At 43.8% G+C, this 17,008-nt stretch overlaps 1 protein-coding gene across 2 annotated transcripts in view; it reads left to right on the top strand.

Moving 5' to 3' along the window:
* Nucleotides 1-17,008, top strand: part of CLIC5 (chloride intracellular channel 5) — a 119,741-nt gene that overhangs the window by 66,573 nt on the left and 36,160 nt on the right. The gene's annotated exons all lie outside the window — the stretch shown is intronic.

Raw genomic sequence — 17,008 nt, 5'->3', positions numbered from 1 at the left:
CAGGGCTACGGCTGTGAGAAAAGATCCAGAGCCACAAGTGTGTGATGTAAACAAAAGGAGCAGTAGGATAAGCTAAATGAGCAAAGCATAAAATACAAAAAAATTGCAGCAGGTTTGGAGAAGAGCCACGAGAATGATTAAAGGATTAGAGAACATGCCATATAGTGACAGACTCAAGAGCTTAATCTATTTACCCTAATAAAGAGAAGGTTAAGGGGTTACTTGATTATAGTCTATAAGTACCTACGTGGGGAATATTTGATAATGGGCTCTTTAGTGTAACAGAGAAAGATGTAACACGATCCAATGGCTGGAAGTTGAAACTTGACAAATTCAGACTAGAAATAAGGCATACATTTTTAACAGTGAGAAAAATTAACCACTGGAACAACTTACCAAGGGTCGTGGCGGATTCTCCATCACTGACAATTTAAAAATCAAGATTAACTTCTCCAGCTGACTGTCAGTTTTAAATAGTTTTCTAATAGCTTTCACAAACCTTTCAGAGTGCTTTTCCATATCTGTGCCCTCTGCCATGATTTAGTTGGGGATTGGTCCTGCTCTGAGCAGGGGGTTGGACTAGATGGCCTCCAGAGGTCCCTTCCAACCCTGATATTCTATGATTCTGTGGTTAGATTTTTTTCTAAAAGATCTCTAGGAATTTCGGGGGGGGGGCGGGAAGTTCTATGGTCTGTGTTATACTAGAGGCCAGACTAGATGATCACAATTGTCCCTTCTGGCGTTGGGAACTATGAAGATGGATGTAGGAGGAAACGGGAGCTGAGAAACAGAGGAGCGGCAAAGCTATGGAATGACTTGAGGAAGAGGAGCTTGGATTTGATCTAGATGGTCACCAAAAAACTGCAAAGGGGCTTGAGAGCAGTAGGAGAGAGATGATTTTGACAGCAGCAGTTCGGGGAGTGGAGGACTGTCAAGTGAGAAGGAGATTGCTGCAGCAGTTGCATTGAGAAAGGACCAAAGCACGCACCAGTGTTTTGTAGGAGGGTTTTCTGCACTATTTAGTTTCTAGTACCCACACCGTTCACTCTGGCATCTGAACTCCTGGATGGAGAGGAAAGATTAGACGTAAATTGTAAACTCCTGGGGGCAGGGACCGTCTTTTTGTTCTGTATCTGTACATCTTCTAGCCCAATGTGGACCTAGGTATTACGGTAATACAAATAATAATTAATAAGACGGGATTCTAGAGAGATGACATAGAAAGAATCAGCAGGATTTGGTACTGGATGTGGGTGGAGCATGGTAAAACAGAAAGTGGAGTTGACTGTGACACTGAGGGTACAACCCTAAGTGACAAAGAGGTGAGGGAACATAGCAGCAGAGATAAAGCAGAGACGGTATGTGGATCTTCTCTCTCCACCTAATTGAATTTCAATTGTTGGTGGGACAGCTTGGTGGAGATGTCCAAAGAAAGAGTCAGTGATGTGACAGCTAAAGGAGGGAAGAAGATGGAGGTGGAGAGGTAGATTTGGGTGCCACCAGCAAAGAGCTGGTAGATGAAGCTATGTGAATAGACTAGGTCACCCAGGTGTAGAGGGAGGAGAGGAGAGGACTAAGGGTAGAGTTCTGAGATACAGCAGTTCTAGAGGGTAGGAAAGGGGAGAAAGAGGAGCCACCACAAAAGATTCTCAAGGAGCAATTGATGAGGTAAGAGACGAATGAGGGAAGCAGAGAGTTGAGGGAGAGGGAGAGAGAGAGAGAGAGAATGTCAGTGATTTGAGAAGGAGGGAGTTGTTAACTGTCTACGATGGCAGACATACTGAGAAGCATAGACTGGAGAAGAGGCCTTTGTTTACGACCATGGTGAGATCATTAAGTGATCTTAATGGATAGCAGTAATAGGGGTCCAGGAGAGAGTTAAAGATTAAAAAAAAAGGGTGGAGGCAACAGGAGTAGACAGCATGCTCAAGGAGCTTGCAGGCAAAAGTCGGAGGAAAGAGATGTGGAGGCCATTGGATAGCTTGCTGAAGGCATAACTAAGACTATATTTGAAGGGTGTAAACATTAAGGAAGAAGAATTATTCAAGGTGGTACAAAGTACATAACTGGAGTAATGGGATAAAATGAAAAGGGAGAAAAAATAGGCCGAGCATCAAGGCAACATGACTGTGAGTTCTGATGAGACTGTGAAGAAGCTTCTGCAGGGAAGTTTTGGAAGCTGCACTGGGGCATTTAAAAATGGACTGGACAATATATTAGGAAAAGTCCTGTCAGGAACAACCCTTAATTGCCAGGGAGGATATACTAGAAGTCTGATCCAAAGACCACTGACTGATCTAATAGTCTTTTCCATCTAACGCTTATGATTTTATGAAACCATAAAATACTTAGTAATTGTTTATAAAAGTTTCATCTTTTTGGTGCATACACAGATCCCACTTTTCTCAAACTTATTCTTTATTCCAAGTTACTCATTGACCAATTTCTGTCACTAACTCTGTGTCTGTGACTTCTCCTCTATCAGTTTCTTGTGAACATTTGTTACTGAAAAATCAAGCTGCCTTGGACACAAATCACATGGTATGTTTCTGTTCACTTATTGGATGAGCTTAACTCTTAGAGTCTGGTATTCAGATACTTGTATTTACAGATTCATAATTTTCTTTCTTAATTGGTGTAATATCCAACCAGGGTATGATTCAGCCCCATGTAGACGGCCATTGGAAACCACTATGCTCTGCTTAAGTCCCACATACTTTGTGTTGGTGCATGGGTGAATTTTAGCCTGCATCTGTATAAATGGACAGATGAACAAAACAGTGTATATCTGCCTAGTAGAAAGCACTAAAGATGCCACATACATCCTCATGAATGCTAAACACTATTATGTTTACTCTGTGTATAGCAAGAGAACAGCCAATTTGTTTGTTAGATTTGTATTCACTTTGCTAGGAGGATTGGTCCAGATACTCCCATACAGAAACATTAATCCTAAAGTAAATCATTTGCCTACTGAGTGTCTTGACATGTGCGACAGACAGTGATACCAAGAAGCAAACCCTGAACCAAATTCTGGATCTGAAACTGAGGAGTGCTGAGCATCTGTAACTCAAACTGATTTCAATTGGAGTTATAGATGTTCAGCACCTCTCAGGAGTAAGCACTCTGCACTCACTTACACCTTGTGCAACACTGCTGTCTTCAGTGGGGCTGAATGGGGTAGAAAGGTTTAATCCTGCAAAGTGCTGAGCATCTCTCAGGAGTTGCTGCGTTCCCTCGTAATCCCAGTGAAATCAATAGGCATTGCAGATGGTCAGCACTTCTCTTGTGGTGCTCAGCAACCTGTCGGATCAACTGTTGAACGAGGGTAGAATATGGCCTGAGGCCAACTGATTAGGTAGGAAATGCTCTCATATTATCATAAAGAAAACTCCTTTAGTCCATATATTACAATACCTGCAGGTTTGCCTGGCTTTTAATAGTGCAAATAAAGTAATGGAATTTCAATAAATAATTCAGCCACAGCTCCAGTTTCAGGTTCAGTGTTAACTTTCAGCACCTGGCTGCTGTTATTATTTGTTAGTCTGATACTCTGCTTTGAGGCATGGAAATTTGGCTGCAATTCATCAGCATTTGCAGAATATACAGCATGATGAGATCTCTGTCCCAGGCTCAGAGATTTTTAAGACATTTGAATTCCAGATGTGCACAGATTTACTTCTTACAAGGAACCTACATGCAGAAGTCCAGCACTATGCAGTGGGGAGAAAAGCTCTTTGCATCATTACTGTGAACCTGCTCGTGTATCTGCACCTCATCTCCCCTGGAAACAATAATCATTTTACTATAATTTGCATTGCCAGTGCCGCTTTATCTGCTGACAGTGATCTGTCTCTAATCCTCATTTTCTACTGCTTTTTAATAAAAAATATTAAATCCATTCGACTCTCAGCCTATAGGAATTTCTACAATAGAAACTATAGGTATGTCTACACTGCCATAAAACACCCGTGGCTGGCCTAGGTCAGCTGACTTGGGCTGGCAGAGCTCACGCTAAGGAGCTATAAAATTGCAGTTTGAACATTTGGGCTCGGCCTGGAGCCTGGTATCTCAGACCCCATAGAACCCGAATGCCCACAAGGTAATTTTATAGCCCTTTAGCCTGACCCCTGCAAACTCAAGTCAGCTGACCCAGGCCAGCCACAGGTGTTTTATGGCAGTGTAGCCATACCCTATGGTAACTGGTGCTCTATAAATACCCAAGACGGACTGACTGACTGAAGGCTACAAGGCCTTCAAATCTTTTTCTCAGAGTTAGAGTCCTTTCGTGGACGTTTGATGGGCAGAAACTAGACAGATTTGTTTAAAAAAATTGAATCCAGCCTTTGCCTAGAACTGAACACTGATTCTGCTCCCACTGAAGTTGATGGAAGATTTGTCAATTGACTCCACGGGGAGCAGCAACAGGCCCGGTGTGCCATTATTGTAGTCAGTCAATGGGAGCTGTGCACAAAGTTCAAGGAAAGAATACAGGCCTGTGAGTGTAGCCTCCAAAAATCTGAAAACTTCATTAAATGTGTGCAGAGAATGAGCAGCAATTTAATGTTACTATATGCCAGGGCAGGGCGGGATGGTAGTGTTCTGAGTAAACAACTCGTGATTTTATGCAAAGTGCTTACATCTTCCAATGCAAAAAAAAAAAAAAAATCTTAGTCACAATACAGCACAGCCATAGTGAAATCTGATGCTTGAGTCAAAGTGCTGACCTCTATGACACTGGTTGTGATTAGTTTGTGTCTATTTCCTAGTGTGACAGCCCTCACTCAGGGTTGGTTGGTAGGGAAGCGCCGCCTAGAGGTCAGGGCATATGCTTGTGACCTGTAGGGGGGTTGTTGGTAGGGGAGCCCAGGCCCTCGCACTTCACCGGGCTCTGACCCAGGGCCCTTTGAGTGCGACAGCCCAGGATGCTTAAGGCTGCCCTCCCTAGACCACTTCCTTACCACCTCCCTGAGATTGTCCCTAAGTCACCATCTGAGGTAAGGCAGCGTGAGAGTTGTCTGCTCATCCCAAGGCACCTCCTGGCAGCTGTGTGTAGCGAGGTCATTCTCCTTTCTTCTCAGGAAGCAATTGCCTCCTTTGTCTGTATGGCCCAGCTTCCCAGGGCCAGCTCAGTCCAACGCTTTCCCCCTGCTGGGGTAGTCCAAACAAAAAATAAAGGGGGCTCAATCCTGTCCAGAGTTTGTGTGAGGGGGAGAGGGGAATACTTCTTTCTCAGGCTGTCCCTGCAGAAGGTTCTCCCTAGCCTCAGGGAGGGACCTTTGGGCAGCTGTTTAGGGGGAGAGTCTGCCTTCTATCAGCTCCTATCTCCTGCAGCTGCAGGTCTGCTCTCTTCTCTGGGCTGCCCCCAAAAGGCAAAGCAGCAGCTCATTTAACACCTCCTCCAGTTGGCTCATTTGCTACAGGTGTGGTGAGGCAAGGTTGGCTGGGCCCAGAATATTTCTTTAACCCCTTATTGCTCAGTGTGGGATTTGTATATCCTATCACACTTGGGTATCACCATAATCCTGCCAGCCACAACCAGCTGTCCTCCCAGATCCCAGCAGCTGACCTTCCTTCCACCCAGTCAACCCCACACCCAAGAGCACAACTGTAAAAAGAGTCACCTCCCTCACTGGGCTGGGGTCTCTCATGACACCCAATTCCCACCCTTCGGGGGGCCTGCTTACTTCACCTCTGTGTGGGGGGAAAAGCAAAAGTTCAGGTCAGCACAAACCAAGCCCCTCCTGGAGTCAATAAGAAGGCAAAAAAGGTCTGAGGCATCACCTTATCACAGGGGTGCCCAGGTAGCCGCTTTGCTGGAGTCCTTATGGTTGGGTAACCAAGTCAGCCACTCCCTATTGGACTTACCCCTGTGGTTTGCTGGACTCCTCTTTGCTGGGCAGTTTCTGGCATGCGGGTTCCTCCCGCTATTCTAGTCACACCCTTCACTGACTTCCCACCTTTGTGTGCTACAGCTTCCTCTTTTTGAAGGTCTCCCCCTACCATACCTGGCTGGCAGAGCTACCTTAGCATACAGAGCCTCCCCAGGCCTTTCTCTGTCAATATGGGGTTCATACACCCTGTCACAACAACTAATAAGAGAGAAAGAAAGAAAATTATATTTTACCAATGGTGGTAAACCTACCAGTACATTAGTTAACTTGAGTGAAATCCTGGCACCGCTGAAGTCAATAGGAGTTTTGCCATTGGCTACAATGGAGCCAGGTATTCACCACTACAGTACAAATTTGTACCACTAGAGGGGCTTTTATTACCACTCTATGTCCAGCATAACTATCATGACGATCTTTCTAAAACATATGTTCTAGTTCAGCCACAATTTGTTGGCTTCATGCAGGAATTGCTGAGTGAAATCTATGGTCAGTGTTACACAAGAGGTCAGAAAAGAATATTATAATTGTCCCTTCTGGCCTTAAAAGCTATGAGTGAAATCCAAGCCCCACTGAAGTCAATGGCAAAATTCCCATTGACATCATTGGGCTAGGTTTTCACCCTATGAATCTGTGAAGGGGCAGAGAGAAGTGAGGGGCTATATCAGCATAATCCTAGCACTGAGAGCAAGGAGGATGGCTGTATTGTGGTTACATTCAGGTAGCATCAATATTCATTTACCCAGGAACCTGCAGTGATTAGTGCATCTTCCTGTGTGGAGTCTAGCAGATACTGGGTTAGCACAGTCACTCTAGAGTGCCAGGAGTTGAGTTTTAATTTATCATTATGTATTTATTTAAATGATGCCATAAATATTTATGGCACTTTACAATCAGAAATTACAGACAACTTTTCCTGGAGCAGCTCACAAACTAAGTAAGGCATAGGACAACGAGATGTGATAGCGGTGAAGTGTAAGGAAAGGTTGAAGAATGTACAGGATAAGATTAGCTGCGTCAATTCCTTTGTAAATGTACAAATATTGTTTGCTGGGGTCATGGAATCTGTTCTCTTTCCACTTTTAAAACAGATACAGGAGTGGGGTCAGTGCTGGGAAGCCAGATGAAAGAAGTGGCTTTTAAGGAAGTATCTGAAGAAGGACAGGGAAGATTGGGAGCAAAAAGAGTCAGGAAGTTGTTCCAGGTATAGAAGGCAGTGTAGGAGAAAGCAGAGAGGCAGTGTGGTCTCGTGGATACGTCAAAGAATCATAGAAGATGAGGGTTGGAAGAGACCTCAGGAGGTCATCTAGTCCAACCCTCGGCTCAAAGCAGGACCAACCGCAGCTAAATCATCCCAGCCAGGGCTTTGTCAAGCCAGGCTTTAAAAAACTCTAAGGATGGAGATTCCACCACCTCCCTAGGTAACCCATCCCAGTGCTTCACCACCCTCCTAGTGAAATAGTGTTTCCTAATATCCAACCTAGACCTCCCCCACTGCAACTTAAGACCATTGCTCCTTGTTCTGTCATCTGCCACCACTGAGAACAGCCTAGCTCCATCCTCTTTGGAAACCCCCTTCAGGTAATTGAAGGCTGCTATCAAATCCCACCCCCCTCACTCTTCTCTTCTGCAGACTAAATAAGCCCAGTTCCCTCAGCCTCTCCTCATATGTCATGTGCCCCAACCTCCTAATCATTTTTGTTGCCCTCCACTGGACTCTCTCCAATTTGTCCACATGCTTTCTGTAGTGGAGGGACAAAAACTGGATGCAATACTTCAGATGTGGCTTCATTAGTGCCAAATAGAGGGGAATAATCACTCCCTCAATCTGCTGGCAACGCTCCTACTAATGCAGCCCAATATGCCGTTAGCCTTCTTGGCAACAAGGGCACACTGTTGACTCATATCCAGCTTCTCATCCACTGTAACCACGAGGTCCTTTTCTGCAGAACTGCTGCCTAGCCATTCAGTCCCCAACCTATAGCAGTGCATGGGATTCTTCCGTCCTAAGTGCAGAACTCTGCACTTGTCCTTGTTGAACCTCATCAGATTTAATTTGGCCCAATCTTCCAATTTGTCTAGGTCACTCTGGACCCTATCCCTACCCTCCAGTGTATCTACCTCTCCCCGCAGCTTAGTGTCATCCCTGAATTTGCTGAGGGTGCAATCCATCCCATTATCCAGATCATTAATGAAGATGTTGAACAAAACTGGCCCCAGGACCGACCCCTGGGGCACTCATCTTGATACCGGCTGCCAACTAGACATTGAGCCATTGATCACTACCCATTGAGCCTGATGATTTAGCCAGCTTTCTATTCACCTTATAGTCCATTCATCCAATCCATACTTTTTTAACTTGCTGGAAAGAATACTGTGGGAGACCATATCTAAAGCTTTGCTAAATTCAAGATAAATCATGTCCACCGCTTTCCCCATATTCACAGAGCCAGTTTTCTCATCATAGAAGGAAATCAGGTTGGTCAGGCACGATTTGCCCTTGGTGAATCCATTTTGACTATTCCTGATCACCTTCCTGTCCTCCAAGTGCTTCAAAATGGATTCCTTGAGGACCTGCTCCATGATTTTTCCAGGGTTTGAGGTGAGGCTGACTGGTCTGTAGTTCCCTGGATTCTCCTTCTTCCCTTTTTCCAAGATGGGCACTATATTTGCCTTTTTCCAATCGTCTGGGACCTCCCCCGGTCGCCATGAGTTTTCAAAGATAATGGCCAATGGCTCTGCAATCACATCAGCCAACTCTCTCAGCACCCTCGGATGCATTAGATCCGCCCCATGGGTTTCTGGATGTCCAGCTTTTCTAAATAGTCCTTAACCTGTATGGGCTCCTCCCAGCCCACGGATGGGCAGCCATGCAACCAGAAGCAGCCAGAGTCAGAGCCAGGCAGTTGCAGCAACAGTACAGAGCAGAACAGGGACTGCTGCTTCTGCAATGTGGGAAACAGTACATTACATGAGAGGTGATGGGGACTGGGTAGTGGATAGGAAATGGACCCCAAGGTGCCAGAGCCAAAAAGGGGCCAGGCCAAGCTCTCTGATCATTGCCTGTCCACTATAAGTTTGGGGCCCACCCAAATTTCCATTCCTAGCTATTCCATTGATCAGAAGGCCTGTGTCCTATTCCTGGCACGGCCAATGACCTTCCAGTCTGTTTTAGAATGTGTATATAAACCAATTAATAATGTTGACTGTTATCAAGATAAAGAAGGAGAGATTGATCAGAACAATATATTGACTCAAGACATGGTTCTCTTTTTATTTGGGTTTGCAGACCACTTGGGGTTCTCTTCTTTTTTTAAATAGTAGATGATCAATATAAGTGGGGATTGGAATGATACGTCCCGAATCCTGGCTGCAAAGAACACATCACAGTCTCTGAATTAGGGATAGGACAAACAGTAATTTTTGCTATTAGACTAAATACCAAATATTCTGTTCATAGTTAACCCCTTTTACATCAGAAGTGGTTGACATCTTCATTACATTGCACTGACTCTGCCACGTATACTATTTTCCCTTGTTTATTTCCCCCCCTACTGTTCTTGTCAACTGCTGGAAATGGCCCACCTTGATTATCACTACAAAAGGTTTCCCCCACCCCCACTCTTCTGCTGGTAATAGCTCACCTTTCCTGATCACTCTTGTTACAGTCTGTATGGTAACACCCATTGTTTCATGTTCTCTGTGTATATAAAGTCTCCCCACTGTATTTCCCACTGCATGCATCCGATGAAGTGAGCTGTAGCTCACGAAAGCTTATGCTCAAATAAATTTGTTAGTCTCTAAGGTTTCAGAATAACAGCCGTGTTAGTCTGTATTCGCAAAAAGAAAAGGAGTACTTGTGGCACCTTAGAGACTAACCAATTTATTTGAGCATAAGCTTTCATAAGGTGCCACAAGTACGCCTTTTCTTTTTAGGTTCTTCGTGTAAGCAACCTTAGCAGTATAATAGGGACAAAGCAGCATGGCTTCTAGTGCCTTTTTAATATACCAGAATTCTCTGAGAGTCAGCAAAATAGTGGATAAAGGAGAACTGGTAGATCTAAGCCAACATTTTCAAAATTTGCTAATGGTTTTAAGTGCTTCAGTTTTGGGGTACCCAATTTGATATCTCTTAAAAGGGGCCTGATTTTCAGAAAGTGTTAAGCACCCACCCTCTGAGAACTGGGCCTCTTTAAGGTGTCTCAGTTTGGGCAACCAGCCATGGAGGCACCCCAAACCACTAGTCACTTTTGAAAATCTTGGTCGCATTTTTTTGGATTTTCAAAAAGCCTTTGAGAACATCCTTCATGAGAGGCTTCATGAACATGAAACCCGCTGCTTTGAGGTGAGAGGTTAAATTATTGTAATGAATGAGAAACTTGTTAAGAGACAAAAAGCAAACAGTAGAAATAAATGGTTACTATTCATCAAGGCGAAAGGTTAATAGCTTAATTGGTATTAACTATTATATTATTATATTATCCACTATTATAGGTAGAGCTAAAAGTACTAATAGGCTTACCTGGAATGGCTGTGCCTGCATTCCTTTCTTACCATACTGGACTCACAAAAGTAATAATAATACTTTACACTTTTATCTGAGGATCTGAAATCACTTCACAAATGGTAATTAATAAAGGCTGGCAACATTCCTGGGAGCTGGATATTATTACCCTCTTTTTACAAACTAGGACCCTCAGGCACAAAGACTGAATGACTTGCTTAAAGTCACATAGGAAGCCAGTTATCCCTGGTTCTTGATTCTGTGTCCAATCATACAGCCATCCTACTTTCCCCAAAGCTATGTTATAATGAGAGACTGTGCCTTTGCAAATTGTGAACTCAACCTTTGAAGGCATCTCCTTACATATGGTGAAAAATTCCCAGAGCAGGTTCAGCTTCCAGTGGCTTATCTCCTTCCCTCACAGATTCTGAATGGGTGTCTCCCGCAAAATGCATGTTCACTGGCTCTCTCCAACATGCCACTTAATTAACACTTTGATTATTAATTATGAGATTCAATGGTAACTCCTCAGGGAAGGATCCAAGGATCAAGCCATCTGACTGTTCAGACTAGCATTCAGTTGAACAGCAAGGGTTAGAAAATGGCACTATTTGTGTATGAATAAGATCTGAAGAGAATAGTTCCTCACTATAAATACCTGAGGGATCTCCCAAATGCAGTTCTGCCCCTGTTAAGATCCTAAGGGCCACAGGTGTGCAGCGCCCTTCCACACACGCACACACACAAAATCCTAAATGCTGCAGGAATGCAAATCAGCCAAGTGGCTAATAATGCTGACCAAGTTTGGTTTAAATGAATATAAAATATGTAGGGTTTGGGGGCCAAATATGAACACCACTGTTGGCTGGCTTTTGTGGCGCTGGCTGAAGAACCTCAGCTCTTCCTTTTTGTTACTATCCCTCCAGTTTCTCTAGCAAATATTCCATTCCTATTTGGCACATGCACCAATGGTGCCATTTCCACGTATATGTATTTTTTCAGGATTGTTAGAGGAAATTCTAAGCAACAAGAGCTGAAGTCGTGGAAGGCGTCCAACAACGTTTAAACGTTAAATAGAGAATGTATTGCTATTATAGGCTCCTGTTCAGGAAAGTACTTGCATACATGCTTAACTCCTGTTGAAGTTAATGGGACTTAAGTACATGCATGAAGACGAGCATATAGTTACCCTGTATTTCAGCTCATAGTTAAATGCTTTCAAGAACCGGGGTTACAGTCAACAAGAAAGTCCTGTCTTACGCAATGCCTATGATACCCGATTAAGTTCTTAACTGAGACCTAACAGTACCACGCTATGAATATCCCCTTCTTAGCTTGTCTCTCCATTGATGGCACTCCAAACAGCACACTGGCTTTAATATTTGGACAAGAACATCTTAAGGAAAAAAGACTAGAAGCTCTTCACTACAGCAATGCATTGGCATGCTTGAGCTCATCTTGTAAATATATAATATGGCACAATAAATAGGACATTTCCTGGCTTGGTCTACATTTTAGATAGGGTTTTTACTACCCCCTGGGATTCTAAGAGTAACTAGAGTAAGTGTCAAAAGGCAGACTCCTTCCCAATTATAAAACAGAGAGGGCGTAATGCTGTGTAGCATGAAATTAGATTTTGATAGTAAGAACGATAAAACTGAATCTCTCGTTAATCCTCACCAGGAAATATGTAGATCAATTAGTGTTCCTGTTTCTGCTAACTTGTTAAAATCCCTTTGAAAAAGAAAATTATATGAGCATCATCAAAAACATCTGCATACAAGCCACAGTGTCCAAAGGGACCTGAAAAAAACTTCATACCATTATGCAGAATGATCCCAGTGCAGTGAAAAATTAAAACACAAGGAGATAAGATGGCTCTGAATACATCCTGATCCTCCAGAAATCCAGCACTTTCCAATATTCTGCTACAATACTTAAACTGGATGCTTAGTCATTTTTATTACCATAATTAATGACAGTATTGTTTTGCCTTTCAAGTTGTTGCATTCTGGGAATAATTGGAAGTGAAGCTGCATGGTTTTTTTAAGGTTAATTAAAATAATGTTCATTTCCCTCTGTGAGATGGTATATCAGAGTGGGCACACCAGCTGGACTATTTCAGGAATGAGTGAGAGAGCCTATTACATTTACTAGATATAATAGCTTGCACTTAGAGAGAGTCTGTTGATCACAGTTATGAAATTACATTGGACAGCAGTTGGGGTCTCTAGGTACTGACTGATACTATTAATAAATACTTGAATCAGGCTCATAAAGTTACTGACACCTGTTTTTAAACCCACCTGATTTTCTTCTTCAGTGAATTACCAACCCCCCTGCTCTCCTCTACCCTGCATTGTAGAATTAATAAAATAAAAGTAGCTGAACTATGTACGGAGGAGTCTCCTATATGTAATAGGACAGAACATCCCATTCATTCTTCCCCCGACCCACTTAGAGGCAAGCAGCTGGTGAGATGGTGGAGTTGTCCTAATATGTTTATACTGAGTTCCAGGGGAGGACCCTCTTGTAATTGGACTTTTAGTATTTAAGAATCTGGAGGGTAATCAGAAAAATAACAGACACCTTTTACTAGCAGTTAAATTCCTTTGAGTTTAATTGACACCACATGAGCAAACTGGGATGTTTCAAAGATGGTGGGAGACAGTTCTAGAGAAATCCCACTCCCCACAAACTCTATAGTATTATCAAGTTATAAGCAGTAAGAGACTGATCCTGCAAACCTTAAAGTACTCATTAATCACATGAGTAAGGATCACTCATATGCATTCAGATATGCAAGGTCAGGCCCTTATTCACTAGAACATATAGGCATTGGCTGATCAGTGTTTCTGAGGGCAAGAAGTGATTACTGAGCAGTCATGAGAGCTTTGTTACCCTTCCATAGATATATCCCTTACGCTCCAGATACTTTAAGAAATATAAATTTCCAGAAAATTTTAGCTTAGCTCCTGAACCACCAACCTACAATCCCCAATACAACCCCAGTCGCCATCAGGAAAAAAGTGTGAGCATTAAATCTGGTGAGGAAACATCTATCGTCAAGTTTCTGTCTTATGAATGAATGTCTGATCCACTTCACTATGCAATAGAGACCACGTATGCAGTTGCTTTTCTATGGCAAATTCAATTTGAATAGCAGCAAGAACAAATCTAATTTCTTCAATTTGCCAGTTATTAGCCTCTCTCTTTCTTGTCCACTGCGTTGGCTTTTTATTTGAACTAAGATGTTATTTATTCTCTATGTTGTCCTAGACAAGTATTTTTTTTTACTTTTATTTACTTGTTATGTAGATGCTATCATGCAAACTTACTCAATCTGAGTAAGCCTGGGAAGCTCCCTTCTCTTCCTGGCATATTAATAGACTTCACAAATGATCCAAGAATGTCCGGCTTGCCCTTTGAAGTTATTACCTATGTAAGGTTTTTTCTCTTGTTCTGACTGTTGCATATTAAAATACTGGCTGCTATTATTAGTAATGAGGGAGGACTCACTGAACTAACAGAACCTTGCCTATATTTTCTGCAAAGAGAGAATTTTGTTATGTGCACCAGTATGAAGGTGATGTGTGGCAGGCCTGGGCCGGGCTGAGGAAGGGGCTCCTCTACCCCGGCTGCAGGAAATCCGGGGCAGGTCCGCGCTGGGGCTGGCGGGGCGGGGCGCCTCTCCCCACTGCAGCCCTGAGCCCCTGTGCAGGGCTTACTAGGCAGCTGTGTGGCCACATAGCTTAGAGGGAACTTAGGTGGGTTCTACTGTCCACTTTGCCACTGACAGGCTGTGTGACCTGTGGTGACATTTCACAACCGCTTCGCACAAAGTGCTGGGCAACAGTGAATCAGACACAATGGAATTAATAAACCAGTGTAAATGAGACGTGTGTAAGACCCATTGTCTACACTGATCTCTCCTTGGACTCAGTGGCCATTATATTGTTCTCCAAATGTTTATCCATATAATAGGCTGGCTGTAGCTTCAGTGGAATTGCCATGATATTAGGGAGAGGAGAATTTGGCTTCAGGCCAGCATATACACTTACAGCACTACCCTCATTTCAGGAAAAGTAAGAAGTTAACAGGCACTGGCGCTGGTTTAATGGGTGTAATTTCACAATAATTACTTGAGTCCAACAACGTGGAAGTGCCCAGTTTTCCATGGTAACTCAGTGTCTGATCTTACCATGCAATTTGCAGAACAGAAATAACTATGTTATGTTGCAGAGCTGTGCAAAACTGGGCTACTCCACTTCCCAGGGATTTGTGCAAATGTATTTCCTTCAGCTTTACCCCAGGGTCTGCTATTTCCGTGTCAAAATCAAATGCATGATGAATCCATGGTTTCAAGTAGAGAGACACTTGAACCAAACCTTCAGATTTGAATGTCCTCAAACTCAGAGTGTTTTAATCTGAACCTAGATCCAAATTAGAGTTTTTCAAATGGCCCCTATCTTCCTAAAAGACTGGACCAAAACTTTGGGTGCAGTTAAAATCTGGGATCTCAACTGGAATTTAGCAGATTGAGTCAATCTAATGTCTCTGCAAACACAGGCTCACCTTAAAATGAGCCCAGGTCACCTGAAAGGTTCATGACCTTTAGCAGCAAATCTTTCAACAAAACAGCCCGAGTTTGGAAAAACCAGCCAAGTTCTATCTGGTTTCTGGTTGTATTGCAAATGTAAGGGGACCATTGTCCCCTTACAAAAACTCAGTGTGGGTTTTTTTGGTTGGCTAGCTCTGAGTACCAAAAGGAAGGGGAAGGATCGATGGGAAATCAGGATCCTGAGACTGACAGTCCTTGGAAACAATAGGGAGAGGCCAGTCCTCCAAGTCAGACTGATTGACAGGGCAGGCAGTCTAATGAGGGAGTTGGGACTCAGAGACCAGGGGGATCCTGTCCTCCATGTGATTGAGCTGGCATTGCCCGGAACAGGGTGGGGCTGAGCTAAGGAGAGAGCAGGGGCCCAAGCTGAGCTGGGGAGTAGAGTCTGCCAGCCAGAAAACTAGAGAAGCAGCCCAGGAAGCAGGCCAGTGCTGGAGCAGAGCCACAGAAGCAGTCCAGAGAGCAGACCTGTGCTGGGAGCAGAGCTATAGCAACCAGAGCCAGAGGATCAGAAAAGCAGCCCAGGGAGCTGAAGGCAGAGCAGCATCAGTGCTGAGGCAGAGTGGAGCTGGAGCTGGAGCTGGAGCTGGGGCAGTCTAGAGCCGAGTGCAGTGAGCAGCCAGCTGGATAGAGTGCGGGGAGACACCCCAGCCAAGACGCCTTGCAGGCCAGACTTGGGGGGCGAGGATTGTAATCCTGATGGGGGTGGGGCTGACGCTGGGAAGAAGGGTCCTGCCACGTAGAGCCTGAAGGCATGTGGCCACTGCCAGAGCATAGAGCAAGTGTCTTACCCACAGCATCCCTGCAGCACAGCCAGGGCCTGAGCAGGAGGCCTGGGATGTATGAGGAGCAGACTGTGAACTTCCCTTATATTCCAGAGTCTGCTGGTTGTGATGTCCCAGTGCCACAGAGCGGAGTTATGTGTTTTCCTTTTAACCTTTCCCATTTTTTCCTTATCTTTTTAAAAATTGATTGCTGTTTAATAAATTGTATTTGCTTTGAACTGTATGTAATGATCAGTGGGTCAGGGAAGCTTCCAGTGCAGAGAGAGCACCCCAGAGTGGGGACACTCTAGCCCCTGCCCTAAGTGACCACAACAAGGTTGGGGGTCGAACCCTCCAGGAATCCTGGGCCCGGCCTTGTTGGGGCTATGAGGACTCTGCCACACAGGAGAGTGGAAGGGGAGCCCTCGAGGGCAGGGAGGCCTCTGGGTAAAGGAAGTGGGAGCGAGGACTCAGATCCTTTCACTAGCCCACTTCACCAGGTAGTGTATAAGCCAGGAAAATTCCCACAATAGCAGGACCATTCCCCCGCTTACACAAACCTTTTGCAGAGCTGTAGTAATTAGAAGTGATTCCTGCTCTAGGACTCACTAATGCTGCCTCTCAGCTTCAGTACCAAGGAGACAAAACTTATGACAGCAAACTTATGACAGTAATGCAGTATTTTTTCTAAAGAAAAGAACACGTATTTGCTAAATTATTTAATCACCCATATCCCAGACGTACTCTGTATGCATAAATCATAGTTATTCAACCCATATGAGTAAACAAGGGAAGATTGGTTGCTTCACCAGAATCATAAGAATCTTTTAAACACTATGATACCACAAATTAAAATTAAGTTTATCAAAACCATTATCATCCTGAAAGCTTTGGCCACCCTGGTAATTATTATGCAAGGATGTTGACCTTGGATACAGTTTTTGCTCAGCTTAGCGAGTGTTATTTATATCTTTACATGGCTAAAGACCATAAACTTCTGAAGGAAAAAACAGGCCATTTCCTTAATGCTAAGACTAGCAGTTTTTTATTGTCTTGCAGCTGTTTGTAAGAAACTCAATAGCTACTGGGGATGGGCACAGACTGGAACTCTGGTGAAGACATCTCCCTTGAACTCTGCAAAAGTTCAGATTTTGGTCTGGATCCAAATGTCTTAGTTTGAGCCCTATTTCTTCTATTGATGTAAACTAGAACTCCAGATCCTGGAGTT

Source organism: Natator depressus, chromosome 3 (genome assembly GCF_965152275.1).
Source record: "Natator depressus isolate rNatDep1 chromosome 3, rNatDep2.hap1, whole genome shotgun sequence".
In the NCBI taxonomy this organism is placed as follows: Eukaryota; Metazoa; Chordata; order Testudines; family Cheloniidae; genus Natator; species Natator depressus.
This window is presented reverse-complemented; position numbering and strand designations above follow the sequence as displayed.